The sequence below is a fragment of the Lactuca virosa genome, chromosome 2, assembly GCF_052849685.1.
Source record: "Lactuca virosa cultivar CGN04683 chromosome 2, Lactuca_virosa_CGN04683_v6, whole genome shotgun sequence".
NCBI classification, from domain to species: domain Eukaryota; kingdom Viridiplantae; phylum Streptophyta; class Magnoliopsida; order Asterales; family Asteraceae; genus Lactuca; species Lactuca virosa.
The window spans coordinates 261028731-261052663 of NC_136427.1; the positions used below are offsets into that span (position 1 = coordinate 261028731).

A 23933-nucleotide genomic window follows, 5' to 3' on the forward strand; every position below is an offset into this window, starting at 1 on the left:
CATCACATATTATTATGAATAAATAATATGGATTTATCTTGAAATATTATAAAATATTAGATGAGTGGAGGAATTTACCTTACAACTTCAGGGAGAAATTAAGAATTTTGTTTTCAGCAAGTTCTTGTTCTTGCTCTTGAAATGAATTTTTGAGAGAAAATGAGAGGAGTGGGAGAAAATATGAAGTCTGAACTCCTTACTGACGTTGCTTTGAGGATGAAAAAGGGAGGGAATCTTTGGTGCATGAGGATCTGATGGTCCATGCATTGTTATTTGGTGGGTAAGGCATGGGATACTGCGATTTGCATGGGGAATAGGAGTTTCGTCAAATCACAAAGTCAACCTCTTTGTCTTTATCTTGATTTAGGATAGGATCTTCCTAAATCCTAAACTTTTATTTTATGTAAATATAATTTAAATAATTAAATTTGGCATAAAATAAAGGTTTTAGGGGTCTTAGTTAAGAAAAACACGAGTTTGGTGGGATTCCCTGTTGGGTTTTGAGCATTCTAACACTCCTATGGTGTACATGCAACCCTATAAACCTTGGATCTATGTTTTCTCTATTATACATGCAAATATTAAATATTCCAAGGTTTCATCCTAACTAGCATATTATGAAGCACCTATACTACAAAGTTCTAGTTAGATGACATACCTCTTGATGTAGCTTGATGTCTTCAAGCTTTAAGAGCTTAGCCCCAATAGTGTGGAAGCCTCAAGTGGAATCACAAATCACCAAAACACCTTGGAAAACCTTTAGAGAATATGGATACTTGGCTCACACTATAAAATCGGTTATTGCTCTCTTTAGTGTATCCACACTAGCCACTAGCATAATTTCATGAACCATAAGACCCTTTATATAGTGTGGAGGATCAGGGTTAAACCCTAATACCCATGACCTTTCATTTCCTAGGATCCATGGGTTAAAGCTCCATGGACTATCCATGAAGACTTAGCCCAACCTAAATGAACTTGGCCCACTACACATATATATATCTAAGAGTCCATATTTAATTAGTTCTTTTTGATCACTTAATTAATTCTAAATTAATTCTTGATCAATACTAATTAAATAATATGATTCCATATTAATATATTAGAACTTATAATATATTAATATAAATCATAAATATACTATTCTCAAAAGACTATCCATATAAATTGTGTCGGTGAAGTGCAACCCAAATGGACCATGCCGGGTCGGGTCAAGTACATACCAAATATAGTTATGGACTTAGACATTAATCCAACAGTCTCCCACTTGGATAAGTCTAAAACTATTATTGAGTATGACTTCAAAACCTAACTGGGAATCGTAGCTCTTAAAGCCGCTGTCGAACTCTGACCTTGTCAATGACTTGTCCATTAGATAAGGGATCATATATTCCTCCATTATAGATATCATATGGACTGAGACATGGATTATAATCATTCTCTCTGTCCATTTGTTGTTTCCCGATTTTCGATTTATGATGACTGACTGATTGAACAAATCAAATCAGTCCTGGCTTGGCCAAGCACTCACATGTGTCATCGCTAAATCATCGAGGGGCCCACATATATCGCTTTTATCCCGAAGGTAAAAGGAATGGATAAACTTCGACTCATATGGCTTGTTCTACTACTTGTTGAATCATACACAAAGGCACGTTTTATAACATCGAGTTACCAAATGCGTTTTCGTGCAATCAATGTATAACCAACTCATAGTAACAACTCATATCTCTAGGTTTGAAGAATATAAGATATTATCGTCTCATGATCACTTGTGATAAAATCCATGAAGTGATTCAAATGAGCGTGGGTTGAATCCAATACTCAGAACTTATGAGCACTCATGAGTGTTGTAGCACCACTTTGTCCACCAACTTGGACCTCTACAAACCAACCCATGACAGTCTTGATTCATATCTACTTCCAACATATGACCGACTATGGATGGTTTGAATAACTTAATCATTCAGGAAGAGCGACTTAGTTATTCTGGAAGTCAAAACATGCAAAGTGAAACACAAGAATAAATGAATCAAATATGGTATCAAACCCTATGCATATAAATAAACACTTTTATTTATCACCATACCGATTACTCATTATTCATTGTTTCGGTTTTATCAACTTTATACTTGAATTAAAAACACTAGTTGTCCCATGCACCAAGCATGTACACTATGTTTTTCTTAAACAATAGCTTTGCCATACACCAAGTATGAACTCTATGTTTGTCTATGATCCTTTTCTTTGTGAACTAGATCAATTGAACATAATTTCAATGATTCTCTTTTCACACTCCCAAATCCTTGTCTTAAATGTAAGAATTCCAAATTCCTATCATTTATCGAAATTTGTTTAGATTTTAAACTTATATGCAATGTTCCTCTTGTAATGATTATGCACAAAGCCACAAAGGCTTAGCAACAATCATTACAGAGTATCCCAATGGAGATCAATTCCATGGAAACAATGTCTCAAACTCAAAGCACATTGCTTTGAACATGCTTCTTGCATTAAGTTTCTTTAACCTTACACAGATTGCTTCCACCTATGAAGACAACTCAATATTCCCATTTTGACTACCGCTTCTGAACAAGAGTTGCCTCTTTTCAGACTATGTCAATATGGTCCTTCCAATATTAAACAATATACTTCCAACTGTCATTGAGCAACCAATCTTTGGTAAACCTTAGATTGTCCTCGACAATTGCTTAATCACTTTAGTCATATCTAATTCTAGACATTGTTCCCCTTAATTCCCCAAGGCATTTGGAAAATTCAGAAAGGGTAAATATTATAGCACATGTAATCGATCTTGTACCCAAAGTAAATGGGACACGATTCATGATTTTCACATAAAGACATGGTTCTAGTCTTTTGCCATAATAATTTTTTGTTTGCCATATTCTCAAAATTTGACTATGAACAGGGATGCCGTAATCATAATCGAATTTTGAGAACGCAATATATAGAATTTCCTTAAGTTGAACCAATCCAACATGAAATTCATATATATATATATATATATATATATATATATATATATATATATATATATATATATATTCTTGACTAAAGATGATTAAAATCTCAATCTAAGCTTAAAATCTCACTCTAAGCCTTTTAGAATTGACATGAAGTATAATATCCTCTCCCTTAATTATAGCAAAACAACTTTTTCAACCCCTGCAACCTCACGAATTGAAACTTTTGTTTTCTATAATTAACATTGCTAACTTGCAATACTTATCATAATTATCATGCTCCCACTAACATGATGATTATTAGCATAACACTCATGCTCCCACTAGCTTTGACATGTATCCAGAAAACAGCTGGACTTCTAGAAATCAATACTTTATTGACATTCTTACCAAAGTTCAGATTTCTGATACTAGATTGCTTTGATAAGACTTTATCAAAATCATACACCTTATCTTAGATAGATCATAGGTGTGTCTAAACAATTTCAGAACTATGAAAAGGGATGCCATAATCATAGTCTTAATTGTTTAGACCTTTTGCCATTTCTCATAAGTCAATGTTAGTGTGCCGGTTAACCACGCACGCTCCACTAACGACTTTGAGAACTGCAAATATCACAATTGCTATCTACTTAAAATCTACTTAGTGAAAGAATTTCCTCACCATCATTTTCATGAATCGGAGAGAAACCTTATGACACTTAGATTTTATGGTGTATGTGTTCTTATCCATGTGAATTTGTCAAACCATAATCACAAGACTAGGTTAGTGACAAATCCTAACTCATATGGATTGAACTTGTGCAATCTTAACCTCTTGCCACCTGGCAGCACAAGGGCCTGCCATTGCTTCCAAGTAGTTATGCAAACAATTGAGAACATGTAGAACTCAAATATATATAGCCAACTTAACTAGAATGGGTACAAAAATGTCAACACGATAGGTTATAAACCTCTAGTTGTGTGCTAGTGATGAAATACATGTTTTATTCTTGATTACTTCTTGAAACCCTTTCAGGATCTTTTAGACTCCCACTGTCTCCTTGACCTATAAGACTTTCTTGCCAAATATTCAAGAGATAGTGTGGATTCTAATCAAGACAAACACTTAACACAATTGGCCTAAGTTGGTCTCTGTTTTATCCAAAACATCACAACTTACCAAATTCAAATGTACAAGAGTAGAAAACATTTTACTCTTACATTTCACTAGTGTTAATAAACCTTACTTAATATGTGTCACTCAAGTTACATTTGTGGTGGGCTTGATCAGTGCACAAGAATGTGTACTCGATCCCTTAGTCCTTTACTTGACTCACACATCCATGTGAACAAGTAATTAGTCTTAATTTTCCAATGCTTGAAAGTTCTCATTCATCATACTATACAACTTGCATGATTCCAAGTTTCTATCCAACTGAAACTTGGGTGATGAGAATCTTTCATTATTTGGAAAATTTAGACACTACCACAAATGAAAGAATCAAATTCATATTTCCACTCTTGCTATTAATGGAATCATATAAGCAACAATTTTTTTCCTTTTCACAAATGCCATTGTAAGGATATTTTAAAATAAATAAAATCAAAATATTTTTTCTTTTATTTTAAAAACTTTGCGGAAAAACTATCCTTACAGTGCAAAAGCACATGAAAAACTTTGTTGTTATCTATTCCTAAGCAATATATCATAACTCCTAAGCAACAGCTCAACATTTTGATCACAGAACCATGCGATCGAGATCCATCTTCACGATCAGAATCAGCATATACTTCCTTTAAGTTTCTTCACTTTTCTTTGATTCTTAAAACATCAACATGTGACCCAGTCACATCATGTAACAAGAATCTCAGAATAGAAACTTAACAGAGTTAGATAGTGGACTTTAACTGAAGTAGAGTCAATCTTCTTGACTTGATCAACCTTATGATCTTTCAAGTAAATAGGCTGCTTCGCAATCAATGCCCCTTCCTTTGGCAAGAGAAACATAGGGACTCTTTGGGAATGGTACATGGGACTATCGCAGATTTAGCCTTTCTCTTTACCATTTGGTCAACCTAGTTGACTATGGTCAATCCTTTTCCTTGGGAAGAGAAGGCTTTTCTAGATATCCAATGTTACCATTGTCAATGTCCATGGTAGTTTGGGAAGTTGATCTACTAATCAAATTTGCTCTCCCAGTGCTCCAAATTATTGCTGATTCAGCAGCACCAAGCAAATAGATAAGATCATTAAGGGTCATGTCATAGTCTGTTTCATAGTAGTCCCAAAGGAATTCACTATGTGACTTAGAAAGTGATTGAACGACCAACTTTCTCAAAAGTTTGACACCCAACTCTCCCGGCTTGTCAATATGTGACTTCATCTCCAAGATGCAATCACACATAGACCTTGCTTGCCAATAGGGCTTGAGTGACCTTGAAGTTGTGGGTTAGGGAGAATAATTGGAGGAGGTGAAGGAAGTGAAGTTCCAAGAGATTTGGGAGGATCATAGATGTCTGAACCAGACATCTTTTTGGGAGATATTCAAGATAGTTGATCTAAAGTCCTTAATATAACACCCAATATGAAATATTAAGGCTAGGACCCAGCAAACTATTTTATAACTTGGAAGAGGGATGCCGTAATCCAAGCTATAAAATATTTGAAGGTAGGTGAATGACGATTCACCAATTTCCACCAAGATAAACGAAATGTATTATTAGGTTTTAATTGGTTTTGAAACTCCTAGATTCTTTTGAGATTCATTGAACTTTTCAAAGGCATGTTTCAATCTCGAGTGTGCCCTTCAGGTTTTGTGACTGGGATGCCGAGGATCACAAAACAAGGTGTGAATAACCATGCAAATATACTTGGTACCCTTAATATTTACCCCTCAATCGATGTGCCGGTTAACCACACACGCTCCACCGATACTATGATAAACATTAAGTTACCCTTTTCCTACCTTGTTAAATCAAGCTAGTGTGCCGGTTAACCACACACGCTCCACTAACCGACTTAAGCAAAGTGCAAAGTATAATTTCATGGGTTAGCACCAAATTCACATTTTCCTAAGTAACTAAGATTGGGTATTATTAAGATTTTAGTTACTTAGTATTTATCATTAATACTTTTAATGAAGGGAGAATTATAGTCCTTGTCCTACCCGTTCGGCTAACGACCCTCCACCGGTCAAGGAAGCGGTGGGTGAGAGTAGACACCCATTAAACTGTCATTTTTATAGGCAGTAACCTTATACCCCCCTTATAGACCGGTTTCGTGAATGAGGCCTACTATTGGTAAGACGACTTGCTCTTATACATATAATATATTAAACTTTTAATATTATAATAGTATAAGGGTGTATTTTAGACATTTAAAATACTTGGTGGTTTAATCTATTAATTAAACTAAACTTTTAATTTAATTAAACTCAAACCATATCTTTATTTATGGATTTAATAATACTCTTTTAATTAAACGCTTTAATTAACTATTAATAAAGTCCATAAAAGTTAATTTGAATTATTCAATAAAACATCATAATTCAAATTATTAAATTCAAAATTAAAACCATTTAATTAATTGTTTAAGTTATGAACCCAAGAGTTTTAGAATTTAATTCTTTTTTTCCATAAAAAACTTTTTCCAAATTCCAAAACTTAAGGGCAAGTTTTGTAACTCTTGAAAACCTTTGGATTCCATAACTTATGGAGTTAAATACTTGTTTTATGATGAAACTTTTCATGTTCCATAACTTAAGAACAAGTTATGGAATTCTTTAAAACATTAACTCCAAATTTTGTAACTCCATAAAAACTTTAAATCAATTTTTTTTAAAAAAAACTTTCATATCCATAACTTATGGAGGTTTCAAAACACTTAAGATCATAACTTTAAAAAAACTTTTGAGCTCCAAAATTTTATGACAAAATTTGTAACTCCTTAAAACATTTAGATCAAACTTTTAAAACTAATAAAATAATCATATCATTTTATCTTTTACTAAATTTGACCTAATTCAACTCATATAGCAAATGATTCAAATTTTACAAATAATTAGTTTTTTCACACAACAAGTAATTATCTTAAAATTTGACAAACGTTATGTTTTTTTTTCCTTTTTTTTCAACTTGAAAATAAAACATTTGCATCAATATAACAGAAAACAACCCATGGCTCTGATACCACTGTTGGGTTTTGAGCATTCTAACACTCCTATGGTGTACATGCAACCCTATAAACCTTGGATCTATGTTTTCTCTATTATACATGCAAATATTAAATATTCCAAGGTTTCATCCTAACTAGCATATTATGAAGCACCTATACTACAAAGTTCTAGTTAGATGACATACCTCTTGATGTAGCTTGATGTCTTCAAGCTTTAAGAGCTTAGCCCCAATAGTGTGGAAGCCTCAAGTGGAATCACAAATCACCAAAACACCTTGGAAAACCTTTAGAGAATATGGATACTTGGCTCACACTATGAAATCGGTTATTGCCCTCTTTAGTGTATCCACACTAGCCACTAGCATAATTTCATGAACCATAAGATCCTTTATATAGTGTGGAGGATTAGGGTTAAACCCTAATACCCATGACCTTTCATTTCCTAGGATCCATGGGTTAAAGCTTCATGGACTATCCATGAAGACTTAGCTCAACCTAAATGAACTTGGCCCACTACACATATATATATATATATATCTAAGAGTCCATATTTAATTAGTTCTTTTTGATCACTTAATTAATTCTAAATTAATTCTTGATCAATATTAATTAAATAATATGATTCCATATTAATATATTAGAACTTATAATATATTAATATAAATCATAAATATACTATTCTCAAAAGACTATCCATATAAATTGTGCCGGTGAAGTGCAACCCAAATGGAGCATGCCGGGTCGGGTCAAGTACATACCAAATATAGTTATGGACTTAGACATTAATCTAACAATCCCGACCTCAAAATACCCAAAATGAAGAAAAGGTCCGGAATAGTCCAAAATTCGAAGCTAAAAGGTGAAATCCGGAGCCCTTATGCGAATTCTGAAGCTCTAAATTAAATTCCAGAGGGGAGGGGAGGGTCTGCGAGGTTCCGAAGTGGTTGGCAGGGAGGTTCCGGAGGCGCTGGACAAGTTCCGAAGCAAACAGTACTTTCCGGAGGGCTGTTCTCGGATTTCGAAGTCAGAAGCGATCAGTGGTCCGGACCGAGGCAATTCTGAGATGCGAAGTTGTCCGGTGCAAGGTCCTTCCGGAGCAAGCCTTAGTCTTCCAGAGTCACTTCAGAGGTTCCGAAGATGCTTCCTCTTGGCCCTTAGAAGGCATTCCGGACTAAGAGGTTCCGGACCACGAGGGTTCCGGACCAAGAGGGTTCCGGACCAAGAGGGTCCTTTTGGGTTTCCTCTTCCGGTTTTGAGCTGTTTTCGACTAAGGAAGGTGCTTTGAGAGATTTGGGAGAGATTCCACATACTTGGAGAGAGTTGGGAGAGATTTCATATTCTTGGAGAGATTTGGGAGAGATTTCACATACTTGGAGAGATTTAACATGTGGGAGAGATTTCGCATACTTTGAGAGATTTGGGAGAGATTTCACATACTTGGAGAGAATTGGGAGAGGTTTCACATACTTGGAGAGAATTGGGAGAGATTTCACATACTTGGAGAGAATTGGGAGAGGTTTCACATACTTAGAGAGATTTGGGAGAGATTTCACATACTTGGAGAGAATTAGGAGAGATTTCACATACTTGGAGAGAATTGGGACAGATTTCACATACTTGGAGAGAATTGGGAGAGGTTTCACATACTTGGTGAGAATTGCACTCTATCTTTCCATGGTCCATTAGGAACCATAAAGTACACTTTTAATGTGTTAGTACAAGTCTCACAATAGTTATTCTTACATGAGGACGAAATTTCCTAGCCAAAATGCTAGTTGTGACACCTCATGAGGCAAATTATCCGATGCATGATTTGGAGTTGGGGGCCGTAGTTTTCGCCCTAAAGATTTAGCGGCATTACCTCTATTTTACACGGATCACAAAAGCTTGAGGTATTTGATGGACCATCCGAATCTGAATATGAGGCAGCATCGATGGTTGAATGTGGTGAAGGATTATGATTATGAGATCATTTATCACCCGGTGAAGGCTAATATGGTGGCCGATGCTCTCAGCTCCAAGGCGGTCGCGGCTCCGATCAGAGACATATGTTTGAGGATGACCGTGATTACTCCATTGTTGGAGCGGATTCGTGAGGCTCAGACCGAGACTATGAAGGAAGAGTACCGGAAGAGCGAGTGTAATATGGGTCAGGTGGCTTCCTTCGATTATGATAGTCGTGGATTGTTGACCTTGCATCGGCGAGTTTGGGTTCCATATTGGGGCGGTGTACACCAGATTCTGGTGGAGGAGGCTCATAAGTCGAGGTTCTCAATTCATCCCGGGGCGACGAAGATGTATAGGGATATTCGTCCTGATTATTGGTCGTCCTGCATGAAGCGGGATGTGGCTTGGTACGTGGAGCGGTGCTTGACTTGCAGGAAAGTCAAGGCCGAGCATCAGCCGTAGCCGTTGGAGATTCCGGTATAGAAATGAGAAGACATCACCATGGATTTTATCATGAAGCTTCATAGGACCGTGCGCAGAGTAGATTCGATTTGGGTCATCATGGATCGTTTGACCAAGAGCGCACATTCCGTTCCGGTGCATGAGAGTATTTCTGCAGAGAAGTTGGCTGAGGTTTATATCAGGGAGGTCGTGGCACGTCATGGGGTGCTGGTATCCATGGTTTACGATAGAGATGTCAGGTTCACTTCCAGGTTTTGGAAAAGATTCTATGATGAGTTGGGTACTCGTCTCCATTTTAGCACAGCTTTTCATCCGCAGACCGATGGTCAGAGTGAGCAGACTATTCAGACTCTCGAGGATATGCTGCGGTCGTGTGTTCTGGATTTCGGTGGGAGTTAGGATACGTATCTTCTGTTAGTGGAATTTTCGTATAACAACAGTTATCACACGAGTATCAATCGACCTCCTTCGAGATGCTTTATGGGAGGAAGTGTAGGACCCCGATTTGTTAGGGCGAGGTCGGTCAACAGGTTATGAGGAGTACCGAGGTGGTACTCAAGACCACTGAGTTGATTCAGCAGGTTCAGAGCAGGCTCTAGACAGCTCAGAGTCGGCAGAAGAGCTATGCTGACAGGCGCTGGTCAGATTTAGAGTTCCAGGTGGGAGATATGGTTCTCCTGAATGTGTCACCTTGGAATGGTGTCATCCGGTTCAGGAAACGGGGCAAGCTGGGCCCCATGTATATTGGTATTTTCAGGGTTTTGGCTCGGGTGGGCCGGGTTGCGTATCGTTTGGATCTTCCAGATGAGCTCAGTCAGATTCATAGCACGTTTCATGTCTCTCAGCTGCGGAAGTGTTTAGTGGATGATTCTGCAGTGGTACCATTGGAGGATATTCAGGTGGATGACCTCCTGAATTATACTGAGAGACCGGTGGCAATTTTGGACCAGAAGACGAAAACTGATTTGTAACTTCTGAAAACTGATTTGTTAAACATATTGGAAGGAGGGGTTGATTATGAAATATATAGTATAAAGAAATGGTCAAATGTGTAAGTTGAATTAAAACATCAAAATGCTGTAAAAAAGGATGGAACCTACAATACTTTTGAATGAAAGACACGCCTTTGCCAATTGAGCTACCCAAACTCTATGAAATATTTTGAATAAATTGATATATATTTAGTTATTAAATATATAATTTAATTAAAACTCGGAACCTGTTTTTTTCGGGGCCCTATGCGGCTGCCCTTTTTGCCCCCCCCCCCCCCCCCCCTCTTTAAAACCGGGCCTGCTTAGCGTTGGTCGTTAGGATAACAATAGTTAACCTAAATGTTTTCTACTAAGTTCTTGTTTACAACTAAACACCGTGACGAAGGACTATCGGAGATGACAAACGCCAACAATAATAATCTCACAGAGATTGAAAGTTTTCAACCACCAAGATCAGATCAGAGAAATCAAAACCCTAGACTGACTAGACGGGGAGAAAAAACGAGAAAACCCTCGATTAAATAAGCGAACAACATATCTAGATCTAGATGCGAAATAACACGATACCGAGAACGAGTAAAACTCGCTCTGATACCGTGAACAAAACACAGACAAATGACAACATCAATAATTCTCTTATTACGAAAGAAGAATTAGTTGGCTTGAAAGAAACTTACAACATAAAACTCACTACAAACACTTAATCACTCTTTACAATCAACCTTACTACAACTCTCAATCTAATATACACTCAGTCTGGCCAGAAGATGAACAAAGATTACAGGAGCAAAAGAATTATGAACAAACCCTAGGAGGAAAACCCTAACAGTGCTAGAGAGAACGAAGAGTATGTGTGTGTGAGATATCTGTGAGTTATGAGAGATCATACACATATCTAACACATTATATACGTTGGATCACAATCGGGGGTACAAGTATAACCCATGTGTTCTCTAAGCTTTAAGTAAAGCAGGCCGCGACCCAGAAGTTTTCACAAGATGATATAAAACACCCTCCTGCATAACACATAACAAAACAAGAACAAAACTATCTTCCTAAACAAATAAATAATAAATAATAATTAGAACCATATAAAAAGGATATGATAAAAGGATATATAAACAATGATAAGTTTGAGAATAAGAAGATATTGCATAATTCAACAAATATACTATTTTTATTATTTTAGAATTAATTAAATTTATAAAATTAAAATTTTCAAAATTTTTCAATTTTCTCAGAAAACCCAAAACTTCTAGGCTCAAAATTCAGATGTTAAAATTGATATTAAGTAACAAACATTAAATTGGTTTGTGAATGGATTAACTTTGATATAAACTATAATTGTGCGTTTTTACACTTCCAAACTTGGAAGAAATATTAAATGTTGTTGGAGATATTCACATAAGACTTAATGGAATCTGTCAATTTTAATCTAAAAAGATCGGTTAGATTAGATTAGCAAGATTATGTTTAATTCAAAAAGGTGTTTTTGGTTAAACAATTTGGTTTCTTTTATTCAAACGAACTCATTAATTGCATGACCACACGAGTATAACACATAATTGGAACCCTTTTTAATATTGAATTTCTCTTTATTCAATCGCATGATCTTTTGTTTACCATTTCTTTTAGGGAAATTAAGAAATCTAACCATATTTTAGTGTGTATTTGAAAAAAATAACCAAATTTTTTTGGCAAAATAACCACTTGGTCCAGAATGAAGCATTCCGGACCAAGAAAAAACACTTTTGCTGACAAAAAAGTACATTTCGGATCAATATTCCGTATTTCGGACTAAAATTTTGGATTTCGGAATAAAAAAAACTCCGGAACTTCAAGAACATGTCCGAGAAACAATTTCGAAATTTCGAGAAAAAAATCGTTTTTTATTTAAATCTAACAAAAAAAAATTAAACAAACATAGTAGATGTAAACTATAGGCGATATTGGTACTAAAATCGGACATTTTATTGAAAAAATGTAACATTAAACATTTCGAAATAGATATTTTAGATATAAGTAGATTTTTTTTTTTGAAAAAAAAAACTCCGGAATGTGAACAGTACTCCGAAATTAGGCATTCCGGAAAAAATGGTTATTTTTCAAAAACTTAAAAAAGTGGTTATTATCTTTGAAAATCCCATTTATATGGGTTAGATTACTCAATTTCCCTTTCTTTTATTCAAACAAACTCCTTAATTGGTTACATAATGTCTCATGCAAAGAGGCATAATCATTAGGGCATCTCCAACCCACCCCCAAACTCTATTTCTTCCCCCATTCTTCTTCAACCCTACCCCATTTTCACCTTCATTTTTGGAGATATGAATAGTATTTCCCCATATATGGGGAATACTATTCATATTTCCAAAAATGGAGGTGAAGTTTGGTTGCCAATTTTAGTCCCTTTCATTTTTATTTTATACATTTCTAGTTTATTTTATCTACTAATTATATTTTAAATGCAATATTTAATATTTATAATATCATGTTATCTACTAATCTATATTAATTAACCATAAATATAGAGTTTAATTAGTAGAGGGTTGTATTTGACAATATATATAAGTTATAAAAATGGAATATTCTAGGAATATACTTTTTGGGGTAAAAAATGGGGTATAAAATGAAGTAAGGGTTGGAGATGAAACACTATTTACTCCATTTATGGGGGAAAAAATGGAGATGAATTGGAGATGGTCTTAGATCAATGTCTCTATAGATAAACCCTGATTGCCTTGTATTATATTTTTTAATACATTATAATAGTGATTTTGGATCCATATAGGTATTCCTCTAATTTATTTATTGAGTTAAAACCCTAACATTTATACACTTATATTATTTAGTATTTGGGTTGTAACTGATTTTGATAAAATCTTTGTACCCTTTTTACTTGAAACGTCACAATGTTTGTCATCATTGAAGAAGGGGGAGATTGTTGGTGAATTTTGTGCTTATGACTTGCACTTAAAATTAAGAAATTGATTCTTATTTTGATATCAAGTAAGAGATGTATCGTTATGGGATGTTGTCTCAGGAAACGTGCCAAAGCATTAGAATGGAGGGGTGAGCAAGAACCGAACCGAAAACTGAAACCGCGCCAAAAACCGCATTTACCGCTACCGCAAAATACCGAAACCGCAACCGCAAAGCATGGTGCGGTACGGTTTTAGCTTGAAAAACCGTGCAAATTTACCGAAACCGCACCGCAAAATTTATTATAGAATTAAATTATATATTTGATAATTTAATAAAATTAAAGTGTATATATATGTGTGTTTATTTATTTACAATTGGAGAAAAGAAAATAGAGGGAAATCCGAAAAGAAATTGGGACATTGGAGGGAACAAAATTACCACTTCAAAAGAAATCTAAAAGAAAAAGTATCTATCCTTTTCAGCCCTCCAAATCTAACCCTAAAATAACTTATACGACACTCTCCTTTTCTCTTCCAGCCGACATCCAAAATTGATATAATCAAATTTTCCTCTATGTTCTCTTCTCTCGATCGTTGTCATCGAAGTCGAGTTGTCGACCCCTCGTAGCTTCGTTTGCACCAGCAATACCAGACAGCGAGCTAGCGACCTGCACTTTGAATCCAACGACTTGCTCACCAGCGACCTGCACCTCGATATCCGACGCATCTAATAGACACTCTGAATCTAGGTAAGATTAATTTTTTTGCTGACTCGATGCACAACTATTCTGAATCTGTTCGCATGATCACATTTAGTCGAATTGAAATTAACGACTTGCTCACCAGCGACCTGTTTTCATTTGTTGCCGTTGTATCTTACTTCTCTACATTCTTTGGTTTTATCTTTAAGTATCACCGTCTCAATTTAACTCTATTTCTCTCTCTTATTAAATTAGAAATTACAATGCATATGATTACAAGAAGCAGGTCAAAGTCTATGTATGCTATCTAGAAATTACTATGACACTAGTTTGAAAAGGAAAACAATAGGTGATGGTTTAATACAGACATACAAATCGGAAATCATAAGTTACACTCATGTTTCTTTTCTTTTTGTTTTAAACATTTTCTGTATATTATTTTGATTTCATAATTGATTTAGGTTATATGTTATCTTACGTGGTATTATTTGCTTGTAATTTGGTTAGTAATTAATATGGATTGGTGATTGTAAGATCGATTGTGATGATTAATTTTATTTTTAGGTATAATGTTAAAGGTTTTTAAAATATGTTTGATAACCATTGATTTTAAATTCTTGATTCGCCACTGCTAATTACAATGTATGTTTGTTGTTTTAGAATGGCTACAAATGAAGGTGTAATAGATGTAGATGATCAAAATAATGAAGTTGAAGTCCCTGTGGAAGAAAATAAGCCAAAGTTGAAGTCGGTTGTTTGGCAACATTTTCCATACAAGAAAGGTGCTAAAAAGTCAAAATGCAAATATTGTAAAAATGTTTTAGCTTGTGGAACTAGAGAAAATGGTACCTCCGGGTTACTGAGTCATCTAAGAAATTCTTGTATAAGATCACCCCTTTATAAAAAGGAAAAAAATGATTCAAAAAATCAGTCAACCTTAAACTTCAAGCCCAAAGAGACGGAGGGAGGTGGGTCTTTGGCTAAGCATTCCTTTAGCCAAGAGAAGGGTAGACTAGGCATTGTTAAAATGTGCATTAAAGACAATCGGCCCTTTAGTATTGTTGATGATGAAGGCTTTAGGGAGTACTCGTGGGAATTGAATCCCGAGTTTATTATGTCATCTAGATGGACTGTTGCTAGAGATTGTATATCTCTTTTTGAACAAGAAGTAGAAAAAGTCAAAAAATTGTTGAAAGGTCAAACAGTGTTATTATATACTTACACTGTTTTATATATGATTTATTTAGTTAGCGTTTTATATTTATCATTTGAATACTTACACTTTAATATTTGATTGTTCAATTAGGAATATGATCGACTACTTGAAAATATTTTCTGATGTCACAACTAAGATATCCGCTTCAAAGTATGTAACATCAAATATATTTTTTTCTGAACTTGTGAAAATGGAGGCCACCATCACTCGGATGACCTTGAGTCAAGATGAACAAAAGAAAAACATGGCCCTATCGATGAAAACAAAGTATGATAAATATTAGGACAACAAAGATAATATGAATTATCTCTTGTACATTGCAGTTGTTTTGGATCCACGCAACAAGCTTGCATACATCAGTTATTGTACTGATTTGATCCATGGTACGGGTTCGGAGAAAAGTAAAGAGATAGTGGGAAAGGTGACTAAGACTCTTGATGAGTTGTTTAATCATTACAAGGGAAAAACGGAAAATAAGAATGTACCAAACTCACAATATTCGATTTTTGGTGAAAAGTCAAGTATTAATGAGATGAATATCGATTTGGAGCTAGAGTTTGACAAGTTTGATGATGGGGGTCAAGACATTAAGACGGAGGTTGATATCTATCTAGCGGATAGAAAGGAAAAAAGGGACCCAAAGTTTGATCTTTTGGGATGGTGGAAAGCAAATTCAATGAAATTTCCTATATTATCCAAACTAGCTAGACATGTTTTAGCAATGCCGATATCAACAGTTGCATCGGAATCGGCGTTTAGTACGGGTGGTAGAGTTATCGACAAGTATAGAAGTTCACTTAATACCGAAACCGCGAAAGCTTTGATTTGTACACAAGATTGGATAAGACATACAAGGGTTGATCTTGAACTCGGTTGTTCTATGAAGAATAAAGACATAGATGAGTTTAATGAGAAGATGGCGACTTTAAAAATTGGTAAAGATTTCTTTATATGTTTGTTCATATTTCAAATATACTAATATATATATATATATATATATATATATATATATATATATATATATATATATATTTGCTTTTTTTTCCTTCTAGGAAACATTAGTGGAAAATGATGGATTTTGGCAAAGTTGTGGAAGTTGTGGGTGGAATTTGGCTACAGATGTTTATTGTCTGATCGATAGTTGGAAAGTGAAAAACTGAAAAAACTTTATATTTGTTCTTTAATCTGTTGAAAGTTTATCGATTTTGGGTCAATCTAGTGGCTAATGTTGTTGACTTGTTTAAACTTGTAATTTTCTACTTTGACTTGTTGCAATTTGTGCAATTTAAATGGCTATTGGCCTACTGCCATGGTTTATTAGTAAATGATATTATTGGCTTATAAGATGCTAAAATGAATATGGTTATTTACTTATTTTAGACATTTGAATTTTCCTAGTTTTGGGCCATTATAGTAATTTGCGGTTTAAAACCGAAACCGCACCATTACAAACCGCAACCACAAATAAAACCGCAAAAACCGTACCGCAATAAAACCGCACCTAGCAGTTTTACATAAAGAAAAACCGCACCTAGCGGTATGAGTTGCGGTTTTAGGCTAAAACCGCACCATACCGTACCATGCTCACCCTTATTAGAATGCATGGCACAATGATTTCAAATGAAGAAATATTATGAGGTTGAATCTTATTATTCATCATAATAATTTCAATGATGATACTTCTTAGACTCTTAATTGAAATATGTAAATGGAGTATATTTTATAAAAATAGGAGATTTTTATAAAACTGTAATGGAAATATTTTTTCAAAACAAAATTTTCAAATGACAAAGTTGGTCTTTACAATTTGTTATAAATATTGTTATTTTTTTCTCATTAAAAGTGTTGTTTACAAACCTCACAAGAATTTATAAAAATGAATTTTCTATAGAAGGTTTCTAAAAATTAAGGTGAGATACTTTGCGTTTTATTTTGAAAGCGTTTTGAACCTTAAAAAATGAGGAAAAAAAACCTAATTCATGAAAAAAAAAATGTAATTCATAAAAAGCTGAAATTGATCGATTTGATTGCTATCTACTATCCAAGTAAGAGTCTCATGAGACTAGAGTGCAGTTGAAATGGAGTAAAGTGTAGAGCCCAATGATTATAAACACTTGTTTGAATATTCTTCCCCAAACTTGTACTACCTGCATTTTATATATTATTTGTATTATTGTAATTATTGATAAGAAGAAGTTGTGTTCTTAAGTTATTTTGTATTTACTATTATATAAATCAAAGAATTGTATTTATCTTTATAAAATTTCTTTAAGGAATTCAAAAACTTGTTAAAATGGTTTAAAAATACCATTATTAGCACCTTCCCCTAAGGTGCACTTTCACTTACATATAACTAGTTAAAAGTTAAAATATTGTCTATTTTGACTTTTTTTGGGTGCAATTTCATTGTAAGTTACACATAACTATATAAAAGTTAAAACATTTTCTATGTTGACTCTTTTTCCAGGACTACATAGGTTGCGTTTCCTAGGGATGACCAAAAAATAATCTCTGAAAGTTACAAGAAAACACTCAAATGGATCCATTTTGACAATGATCTTTACAAAATAGGTTTTCATATACTAAATCCAAGGTTTGTTACAAGAAAAGTGAGAAGAACTTTTTGCCCTTTTCCTTAGGACTAAGCTAAATGCCTATGTTCATCCTTGACATCATACATATCTATATGTATTAGTACCATCATTCATCGTGTCACCATAACCCTTGGAGTGTTCATTATCTTGGTATAGTCCATCCCCACATGCTTACAAAGGGCAAAGAGTTAAAGAATCGGATGTCGTATGATTTCCCGATCTCATGTCAGCTAAGAGACCACCAAAGTTTATGGGATGTGGTCGTCTGCTGTTTATGAGCATGTTTAAGGAGTTGATTAAACCTCGAATCCAACACTATTTTATTTTTTGTGAAATTAATAAGAAAACCTCGAATTCAACACTATGTTTAAGGAGCTGATTAAACCTCGCATATCTATGTTTATACAACAATTTATTTTGAGAATTCGTTAAGTGTATTATACTGTTATTATTTCACACATTCTAATCGTAGACTTAAAAGGCATTGTAATTCTATTGATGCCATTTTATGTCGCATGCTTTGAAGATCAAGATAGTGTTATGCATTAAATAGTTGAATCAAATTGTAATTTTTCTATCAACTTGATTTTCCACTTGTAAGCTTTCCAATAGTTTGCCACAATGTCCTTGTGTAAGGTGTAAACAAATAACCTTTTTTGTATCATATGCTTTAATTATAATTAAAGCCTTAAAACTCGATTGTAACTTATTTGTAAGAGACAAAGTAAGGATGAAATGCAATTCTCTGTTGTTTCTTCTTGATTTGTAAATCTGGTAAAAGGATCATGCAAAAGTACCAGAACACCCTTTATTGTAATTTCTTTCTTATTACATAGAAATTACAAAATTGTCATCGACATAAGTTGCCGAAAACTCTCCCTGCATTTAAATAAAGATAGCAATACAAATGATCATGTTGTGTTTTTATACTATGAATTTGTGGTTAGACTATAGAAGGCTAAATTTGTTCGTTTGATAAAAGTAAAAAAGGTTTAGTTTAGCTCCTATTGTACTAAATTTTAAACATGATGTAATCTAATTTCAAACTCATTTTATACAAGTGTGCCTTCACACCACAGAACTTGCACTAGAGTTGAACACTTTTAAAGATATCAGAAAATGTTTAAGATAATTATAGTATACAAAAACTACAATAGAAAAAAAAAATCAATTGATTAAAATTAACAAAATTATTAAAAGTCTTGAGAACTTTTTCCCTCAATTATGGTGATCATGAAACATCAAACATAGAATTGATGAAAAATCTTCAGATACAAATGCCCAGCAAACATGTAAAAATAGGACAAAAGATCCATAAGTCAGTAAAATACAATTGATTCTTGAATTATTGACAAAAACATTATGATAAATTAGTTCTTGTACAGGAGGAATTATAGCCTAATTCAGATATTAAGTTATTTATTCTATTGCTTTTTGGAACTTATGCATTCACTTTTGATGCAATTTCTGTGATCCAGGCTAATAACCTTTTATTAGAACACAAATACAAAAACTTGAAAATTTACATCAGGTAGTAGCCATTTTTTATTGCTATAATGAGTGAAAATCTATCCTTATAATGCCCAAATAAGTAAAACAAAATGAAACTAGAATGTTATCATGAGAAAAAAGTACAATGCTAATTCTTGCATCTAACCCTTTCTTTATATTACAACATTGTACTTTCAACCTTTTCAAATTACAACATCATCGCACTTTGTTTGAATATCATAATTAGCAATATCCCTAATATTTTTAAAAACACTAATATTTTATTTCGTAAATATATATTTTATCACAATCAAATGTTTCCAAAGTTGAAAAAAAACATATATGAGCTTGTGCTTGTATACTACTCCACGAGTTTAAAGACCAGAAGACTACATTGAGATTCTTGAATTCTCATTGATAGCATCATAAGTTTCTCTTTGATCTGGATTACTTAGTACTTGGTAAGCTTCTCCTAAAACATAAATTTATCAACAAAAAGAATAAATCTAAAAAGAAAAATAAAGCTATAAAGTTGTTGATTAAACATATTATAAGCTGTGGATCAAAGTGTTACATGATAAGGGAATAACACTAAGATTCAAGAAACAGATAAGTCAATAAAGAACATCAGGATAACTTTTCAACTCCCAATGACACAGAAGATTTGTAGTGTAAGAGTCTTTTAGATCAAAGTGTTGCATGATAAGAGTCTTTATTAGGCAATCTGTACCTAAAGGCTTTTATATTGATTACTTGACAATGATTTAGTTAAATGTTTGATTCTGATTTCATTAGTTTGAATGGGGAATAGTGATTGAAAGGTTTAAAAGCACCTACTAATTAAATACAAAAACATTGAGAATCGATTAAAACATCCAACCAAGCAACACAAGTGCATAATATCAATATACCCTATCATCTAATAAGCCAAAATGGATGAAACTGAGATGCATTTGTGTACAAACGAACATGCAGGCATTACAAGTCATCTCTGTACGTGAGTTTCTCACAATACAATACAAATTACAAATACAGACGTGTTTCTCCACTAAAACATGTTCGTACAGGAACGATAAGAATATATCAAGAATCCCAGCATTTGAATGAAGAAAGTTTAGGTCAAAATCATCGATTCATGAAATATCGTAGCCCAAACAGAGTTTTGAAAGCAAACGAATACATACCTGAATCCTGATGATGAATTGATGATGATGAACACTTGAATAACATCTTTCCCTCTTCCCAAATGAAATCGTCGCCACTCACAACGGTGGTTCTCGCCGCCGGTAAGAACAACTAAACGAGCGGAGCTTCTACAAAATACAAATTACAAAATGCAAAATCCACAAAAAAAAACTTTGGGTTTGGGCTCATTTCAACAATGGGCCGACCCAGTCAAAGTCAATACATGATTCCATGCATGAATATGATGATAGTAAAACTATAACGCCATTTTCTTGAACCAAAACAGAGCAAGATCGTCATATCATTCAACTGGAGAAAAATCAATCACTTACAAGCTTTCATTCTACAAATCAAGAAACAAAAAAACCCTTACATCACGAGAAAAAAACCAATCACTTGCAGATTTCAGTTCGAGAAATCAAGAAACAAAGAAAAGTCACATCACAATTCACAAGAAATGAAAGAGTATGCTACAAGACCATCATTGTTTCCCTCCGCCGCTTCCTTCTGTTGTGCTGAACCCCGTTGAGTTGGCGGCCTCTTGTTTCTCGGCCAGTTTCCTCTTGCCTTCCGCCTTCTCTTCCTCTGAAAATTCTCTGTACGCAGGCAATGGAACCAAACCGGCTTCAATGGCTTCCAAATCTTGAATCAGTTTCTGGTAATGAGCCTTGACGTCTTGAGCAGTTTTTCCTGGAAGCAATTCTGCGATCAACTCCCACCTGTTTTCTGCGTCTTCCGGGTACAGAGTGAGGGCGTTTTCAAAAATTTTGTTTTCATCCCAACTCCAGTTCACGTTTGCCATTCTTTCTTTCTCGAAAAAACACAAGTTCTTACGAAATAAAATTGACACAATATTGCTATTACAGTGTTTGAGAAGAGAAATGAATTGGGATTGTGATTTATATAACTAACTGGTTCAGCAATGAGGAAGACGAGATATGGTTCATTAATGAGTAACTAACTAAAGCAGGGTAAAATCTCAATTTTGCCCTTAAGATTCTTTAAATGGTTGTTAACTGATGACTGATGAGGACCAAATCCCATTCGATGCAAACTTAAACACAACAAACACATCGGGGCTGCGAATCCAGTGTTTGAAGGAGTAGAAGATGGCTTCATACACCATACTCAAACTCTAAATCGACCCGTTCTTAAGCTTCCACGTGGCTGGCCACTTCATGGATGTCCCTGTTTTTTTCCATCTTCATGCCCCGATCATCATACTTGTAATTCCAAATTTGAGCATGTTTCTCCTGTTTTCTCAATTTTTTTTTAAATAAATCACAGTTTTATTTCTGGAGATATAAAGAATAATAATGCTGATGGAAGGCGAGGTGTATGTCTTTCTTCTTTAATTAATTTAAAAATGAATAATACCATAACGATAATACATTCAATATATTTTAAAAACCTATGACATTATACTTATTATAGAGGGTCCATTGTTGACCATTGATTTGATTTTGACCGACACTGCGAATTGGAGTGGAAATTGGTCGCAACTCTGCAAGCTTAATGAAAAAGAAATTCTTTTAAGCTCTTTATTTAAATTACACGCACTTTGAATACAAGACTTAAGACTTAATTATTTTATCAATGAAAATGGAGATGATATAACTCGAATCACAGGATCTGGTGTTCAATCACTCAAGGCGTTCCTTTTTGAGATTCCATGTAATTATATTATGTTTTATGGAGAAATTTGTATGAGTTCTGAAATCGACAATAAGTTAGCATCATTTTGACTAATGGGAAAAAGAACTCTTATTATATTCTTGCTGTTGAAAAAGATTCTTCTATTCTCTTTTTCCATATCAGGTACTCCCAGTTCTAGAAACTTCTTGAATGCGTATCTATTAAACAGTTGTCTGAGTGAACATATGTATCTATCTCAATTCTCAAGGTCCGTTAATTTCTCTTCTTATGGTGTAACAATGGAGTTCCCTTCCATGATCAAATTGCACCGATCTTGATCAACACAACAGGAAGGAGGTCGGTTGATATGAACTCATTAGGCTTCAGTCCTTCAGTTAGTTTGGAAAGGAGTTTTCATTGTTAATATATCCTGACAGCATTTATATTCCATGAAGAAAGGGTAGATCTTTCAAAATATGATTCTGTAATAGGAAAAAATGAAATTAGGATGCTATATGATAAGAAATAATATGAAAGTACATTGCTATTTCTTGCATTTAACCCTAAATATAAATGCGGAAATGGACATAGAAATAGCAGAAATGGTGTGTACAACTGAAGCAACTTTATGTTTTTATTTTCATGTCTCTTAGAGTCTTGATTCTTATAGTTAGTTGGAGGGTAGTTTGGGTAATTACTTTTGAAAACATGATATGGGGGAATAAGGTTAGAGTCTTGATTCTTATAGTTAGTTGGAGGGTAGTTTGGGTAATTACTTTTGGAAACATGATATGGGGGAATAAGGGAGATTTTCATGCATTTTGATGTCCGGTAACTTTTTCCATGGAGATACTAGCCACTCGAATTGCTAGTAGTTATAATAAATTAATTTAAAAAATATGTATTTCCAATGAAGATCCTTCAAAAAATAAAGAATTTTTTTTAAACAATGTACGAACGGATTTCCTATGGATTAGGATCTATTTTAAAAGAAATACTTTTTCGTCTAATTTTACATGTAGATTTTCGACATACCATAAAAATTACCAAAATCCATCGGTTTTAGGTCGTAATTTCCAAATGATGACCAACGGATTGTATTTTGTAGCCAAGTGTCACAAAAAAAGGTTTGCTCCGAGAATTGAAGATGGGCATAATAGGACATTTAAATTTTCGACATACTATAAAAATTACGACAATAGGTTTCTTTTTCAAGTTTAAGCATTCCAACAAACTATTTACTAGGTATTAAATATAATTACTTTATCTTAGCTAATTGTTAATTAGAATTGACAAATCTAATTGTAGATTTTTCATAATATAACGACTTAATAATAAAAAAGTTCAAATATAACTTTATAATTATGTAGATTTTTCAAAAGTAAAAGAAAAAAAATTGGAAGTACAATGTCCAATCTCTAGCTTTTCCTGAATATTTAAAGAATAGATTATGCTTTATCCATAAGTTTATGAGTATGACTTAATTTTTTGGTCGATTATATTCTCCATTGATGAATTTGTGTCTACGCAACTAAATTATCGGATTGATTAATGGAAGCATCGATTTCCAAAAAATACTCTTTTTATGTCCACAATCATGAAAACTCAGCTCAAATCAAGAAAAATCCTCCTTAAATACTTCGGTT

At 34.0% G+C, this 23933-nt stretch overlaps 1 long non-coding RNA gene across 1 annotated transcript; it reads right to left on the reverse strand.

Moving 5' to 3' along the window:
- Positions 1–19619: 19619 nt before the first annotated feature.
- LOC145156959 (uncharacterized) lies at positions 19620–20800 on the reverse strand. The gene is made up of 2 exons (XR_013737008.1): positions 20652–20800; positions 19620–19939 (listed from the first exon to the last, which is right to left on the reverse strand). It is a non-coding gene; the product is annotated as an uncharacterized LOC145156959 (long non-coding RNA).
- Positions 20801–23933: the final 3133 nt, after the last annotated feature.